This window comes from Salvelinus namaycush, unplaced genomic scaffold, assembly GCF_016432855.1.
Source record: "Salvelinus namaycush isolate Seneca unplaced genomic scaffold, SaNama_1.0 Scaffold1616, whole genome shotgun sequence".
NCBI lineage: Eukaryota > Metazoa > Chordata > Actinopteri > Salmoniformes > Salmonidae > Salvelinus > Salvelinus namaycush.
In genome coordinates this window covers 26,433-32,432 of record NW_024058360.1, presented here as the reverse complement: position 1 = coordinate 32,432, position 6,000 = coordinate 26,433, and positions in this window count along the sequence as shown.

Genomic DNA, 6,000 nt, shown 5'->3' with positions numbered 1-6,000 from the left:
CCAGACAGTTGGTTGGCCCTCTTGGATGTCATCACTGCATTCTCTACCAGACAGTTGGTTGGCCCCCTGATGTCATCACTGCGTTCTCTACCAGACAGTTGGTTGGCCCCCTGATGTCATCACCACGTTCTCTACCAGACAGTTGGTTGGCCCTCTGATGTCATCACCACGTTCTCTACCAGACAGTTGGTTGGCCCTCTTGGATGTCATCACCACGTTCTCTACCAGACAGTTGGTTGGCCCCCTGATGTCATCACCACGTTCTCTACCAGACAGTTGGTTGGCCCCTCTGTTGTCATCACCACGTTCTCTACCAGACAGTTGGTTGGCCCCCTGATGTCATCACCACGTTCTCTACCAGACCGTTGGTTGGCTCTCTTGGATGTCATCACCACATTCTCAACCAGACAGTTGGTTGGCCCCCTGATGTCATCACCACGTTCTCTACTAGACAGTTGGTTGGCCCCCTGATGTCATCACCACGTTCTCTACTAGACAGTTGGTTGGCCCCCTGATGTCATCACTGCGTTCTCTACCAGACAGTTGGTTGGCCCCCTGATGTCATCACCACGTTCTCTACCAGACAGTTGGTTGGCCCCCTGATGTCATCACCACGTTCTCTACTAGACAGTTGGTTGGCCCCCTGATGTCATCACTGCGTTCTCTACCAGACAGTTGGTTGGCCCCCTGATGTCATCACCACGTTCTCTACCAGACAGTTGGTTGGCCCCCTGATGTCATCACCACGTTCTCTACCAGACAGTTGGTTGGCCCCCTGATGTCATCACCACGTTCTCTACCAGACAGTTGGTTGGCCCTCTGATGTCATCACTGCGTTCTCTACTAGACAGTTGGTTGGCCCCCTGATGTCATCACCACGTTCTCTACCAGACAGTTGGTTGGCCCTCTTGGATGTCATCACCGCGTTCTCTACCAGACAGTTGGTTGGCCCCCTGATGTCATCACCACGTTCTCTACCAGACAGTTGGTTGGCCCCCTGATGTCATCACCACGTTCTCTACCAGACAGTTGGTTGGCCCCCTGATGTCATCACCACGTTCTCTACCAGACAGTTGGTTGGCCCCCTGATGTCATCACCACGTTCTCTACAAGACAGTTGGTTGGCCCCCTGATGTCATCACCACGTTCTCTACCAGACAGTTGGTTGGCCCCCTGATGTCATCACCACGTTCTCTACCAGACAGTTGGTTGGCCCTCTGATGTCATCACCACGTTCTCTACCAGACAGTTGGTTGGCCCCCTGATGTCATCACCACGTTCTCTACCAGACAGTTGGTTGGCCCCCTGATGTCATCACCACGTTCTCTACCAGACAGTTGGTTGGCCCCCTGATGTCATCACTGCGTTCTCTACCAGACAGTTGGTTGGCCCCCTGATGTCATCACCACGTTCTCTACCAGACAGTTGGTTGGCCCCCTGATGTCATCACCACGTTCTCTACCAGACAGTTGGTTGGCCCCCTGATGTCATCACTGCGTTCTCTACCAGACAGTTGGTTGGCCCCCTGATGTCATCACTGCGTTCTCTACCAGACAGTTGGTTGGCCCTCTGATGTCATCACCACGTTCTCTACCAGACAGTTGGTTGGCCCCCTGATGTCATCACCACGTTCTCTACCAGACAGTTGGTTGGCCCTCTTGGATGTCATCACCACGTTCTCTACCAGACAGTTGGTTGGCCCCCTGATGTCATCACCGCGTTCTCTACCAGACAGTTGGTTGGCCCCCTGATGTCATCACCACGTTCTCTACCAGACAGTTGGTTGGCCCCCTGATGTCATCACCACGTTCTCTACCAGACAGTTGGTTGGCCCCCTGATGTCATCACCACGTTCTCTACCAGACAGTTGGTTGGCCCTCTGATGTCATCACCACGTTCTCTACCAGACAGTTGGTTGGCCCCCTGATGTCATCACCACGTTCTCTACCAGACAGTTGGTTGGCCCCCTGATGTCATCACCACGTTCTCTACCAGACAGTTGGTTGGCCCCCTGATGTCATCACCACGTTCTCTACCAGACAGTTGGTTGGCCCCCTGATGTCATCACCACGTTCTCTACCAGACAGTTGGTTGGCCCCCTGATGTCATCACCACGTTCTCTACCAGACAGTTGGTTGGCTCTCTTGGATGTCATCACCACATTCTCTACCAGACAGTTGGTTGGCCCCTGATGTCATCACCACGTTCTCTACCAGACAGTTGGTTGGCCCCATGATGTCATCACCACGTTCTCTACCAGACAGTTGGTTGGCCCCTGATGTCATCACCACGTTCTCTACCAGACAGTTGGTTGGCCCCTGATGTCATCACCACGTTCTCTACCAGACAGTTGGTTGGCCCCTGATGTCATCACCACGTTCTCTACCAGACAGTTGGTTGGCCCCTGATGTCATCACCACGTTCTCTACTAGACAGTTGGTTGGCCCCCTGATGTCATCACCACGTTCTCTACCAGACAGTTGGTTGGCCCCCTGATGTCATCACCACGTTCTCTACCAGACAGTTGGTTGGCCCCTGATGTCATCACCACGTTCTCTACTAGACAGTTGGTTGGCCCCCTGATGTCATCACTGCGTTCTCTACCAGACAGTTGGTTGGCCCCCTGATGTCATCACTGCGTTCTCTACCAGACAGTTGGTTGGCCCCCTGATGTCATCACTGCGTTCTCTACCAGACAGTTGGTTGGCCCCCTGATGTCATCACCACGTTCTCTACCAGACAGTTGGTTGGCCCCCTGATGTCATCACTGCGTTCTCTACCAGACAGTTGGTTGGCCCTCTGATGTCATCACTGCGTTCTCTACCAGACAGTTGGTTGGCCCCCTGATGTCATCACTGCGTTCTCTACCAGACAGTTGGTTGGCCCTCTTGGATGTCATCACCATGTTCTCTACTAGACAGTTGGTTGGCCCCCTGATGTCATCACTGCGTTCTCTACCAGACAGTTGGTTGGCCCTCTGATGTCATCACTGCGTTCTCTACCAGACAGTTGGTTGGCCCCCTGATGTCATCACTGCGTTCTCTACCAGACAGTTGGTTGGCCCTCTTGGATGTCATCACCATGTTCTCTACCAGACAGTTGGTTGGCCCTCTGATGTCATCACTGCGTTCTCTACCAGACAGTTGGTTGGCCCCCTGATGTCATCACTGCGTTCTCTACCAGACAGTTGGTTGGCCCTCTTGGATGTCATCACCATGTTCTCTACTAGATAGTTGGTTGGCCCCCTGATGTCATCACCACGTTCTCTACCAGACAGTTGGTTGGCCCTCTTGGATGTCATCACCGCGTTCTCTACCAGACAGTTGGTTGGCCCCCTGATGTCATCACCACGTTCTCTACCAGACAGTTGGTTGGCCCCCTGATGTCATCACTGCGTTCTCTACCAGACAGTTGGTTGGCCCTCTGATGTCATCACCACGTTCTCTACCAGACAGTTGGTTGGCCCCCTGATGTCATCACCACGTTCTCTACCAGACAGTTGGTTGGCCCCCTGATGTCATCACCACGTTCTCTACCAGACAGTTGGTTGGCTCTCTTGGATGTCATCACCACATTCTCTACCAGACAGTTGGTTGGCCCCTGATGTCATCACCACGTTCTCTACCAGACAGTTGGTTGGCCCCATGATGTCATCACCACGTTCTCTACCAGACAGTTGGTTGGCCCCTGATGTCATCACCACGTTCTCTACCAGACAGTTGGTTGGCCCCTGATGTCATCACCACGTTCTCTACCAGACAGTTGGTTGGCCCCTGATGTCATCACCACGTTCTCTACCAGACAGTTGGTTGGCCCCTGATGTCATCACCACGTTCTCTACCAGACAGTTGGTTGGCCCCCTGATGTCATCACCACGTTCTCTACCAGACAGTTGGTTGGCCCCTGATGTCATCACCACGTTCTCTACTAGACAGTTGGTTGGCCCCCTGATGTCATCACTGCGTTCTCTACCAGACAGTTGGTTGGCCCCCTGATGTCATCACTGCGTTCTCTACCAGACAGTTGGTTGGCCCTCTGATGTCATCACTGCGTTCTCTACCAGACAGTTGGTTGGCCCTCTGATGTCATCACTGCGTTCTCTACCAGACAGTTGGTTGGCCCTCTTGGATGTCATCACCATGTTCTCTACTAGACAGTTGGTTGGCCCCCTGATGTCATCACCACGTTCTCTACCAGACAGTTGGTTGGCCCCCTGATGTCATCACCACGTTCTCTACCAGACAGTTGGTTGCCCCCTGATGTCATCACGTGTGGGGTTTCAGCAGGATCAGGCAGCCAGGGAAGACCAGTCTGTGGGGTTTCAGCAGGATCAGGCAGCCAGGGAAGACCAGTCTGTGGGGTTTCAGCAGGATCAGGCAGCCAGGGAAGACCAGTCTGTGGGGTTTCAGCAGGATCAGGCAGCCAGGGAAGACCAGTCTGTGGGGTTTCAGCAGGATCAGGCAGCCAGGGAAGACCAGTCTGTGGGGTTTCAGCAGGATCAGGCAGCCAGGGAAGACCAGTCTGTGGGGTTTCAGCAGGATCAGGCAGCCAGGGAAGACCAGTCTGTGGGGTTTCAGCAGGATCAGGCAGCCAGGGAAGACCAGTCTGTGGGGTTTCAGCAGGATCAGGCAGCCAGGGAAGACCAGTCTGTGGGGTTTCAGCAGGATCAGGCAGCCAGGGAAGACCAGTCTGTGGGGTTTCAGCAGGATCAGGCAGCCAGGGAAGACCAGTCTGTGGGGTTTCAGCAGGATCAGGCAGCCAGGGAAGACCAGTCTGTGGGGTTTCAGCAGGATCAGGCAGCCAGGGAAGACCAGTCTGTGGGGTTTCAGCAGGATCAGGCAGCCAGGGAAGACCAGTCTGTGGGGTTTCAGCAGGATCAGGCAGCCAGGGAAGACCAGTCTGTGACAAATAGAACACTTTATTCTCTCTGTAGCATTTAACACTGGACAAGCTAGATGCTATTTTGACAAACCTCAAAAGTTGTTTTCCAAACTGTATCAAGGACGGATACAGGCTTTTCCCGATGACACCACTTGCCGAACAGAAATGTGAGGAAGACCAGGTAGAAGCTGATGATGATGAATAGATACAGATGTTTGAATCCCCGGTCATGTTCATATCTCAGACATAAATTACTGCAGTTTATGACCATCCCATAGAACGTACTATATCCCTGGTTTCGATGATGGCGCCGACAGACATGGCAGTATTTTTTTGTGTTATTTCTTACATTATCAGCCAAGAACGTTTTTTGTGTTGCATACAGCCGGAAATACATTTTGGATATCAGAGCGGTGGTAACTCTTCAGCATTACGACCAGGAATACGACTTTCCCAATTGGATCCTTTGTTCGTACCCTCCAGGGCAATTGAACTTATCCCAGAGGCTGCTCCAAGACGCTGCCGGCGGAGAAGCTGTATTCGAAGTGGACTTCTATTACTCGCTAATGTTCAGTCTCTGGACAAATAAAATAGACAAGCTCAGGGCGAGGATCTCCTACCAGAGAAACATCAGGGACTGTAACGTACTTTGTTTCACGGAATGATGGCTCTCTCCGGATATACAGTCATGGCTAAAAGTTTTGAGAATGACACACATTCATTTTCACAAAGTCTGCTGCCTCAGTTTGTATGATGGCAATTTGCATATACTCCAGAATGTTATCAAGAGTGATCAGATGAATTGCAATTAATTGCAAAATTGCATTTGCCATGCAAATGAACTGAATCCTCAAACATTTCCACTGCATTTCAGCCCTGCCACAAAAGGACCAGCTGACATGTCAGTGATAGTCTTGTTAACACAGGTGTGAGTGTTGACGAGGACAAGGCTAGAGATCACTCTGTCATGCTGATTGAGTTCGGATAACAGACTGGAAGCTTCAAATGGAGGGTGATGCTTGGAATCATTGTTCTTCCTCTGTCAACCATGGTTACCTGCAAGGAAACACGTGCCGTCGTCATTGCTTTGCACAAAAAGGGCTTCACAGGCAAGGATAT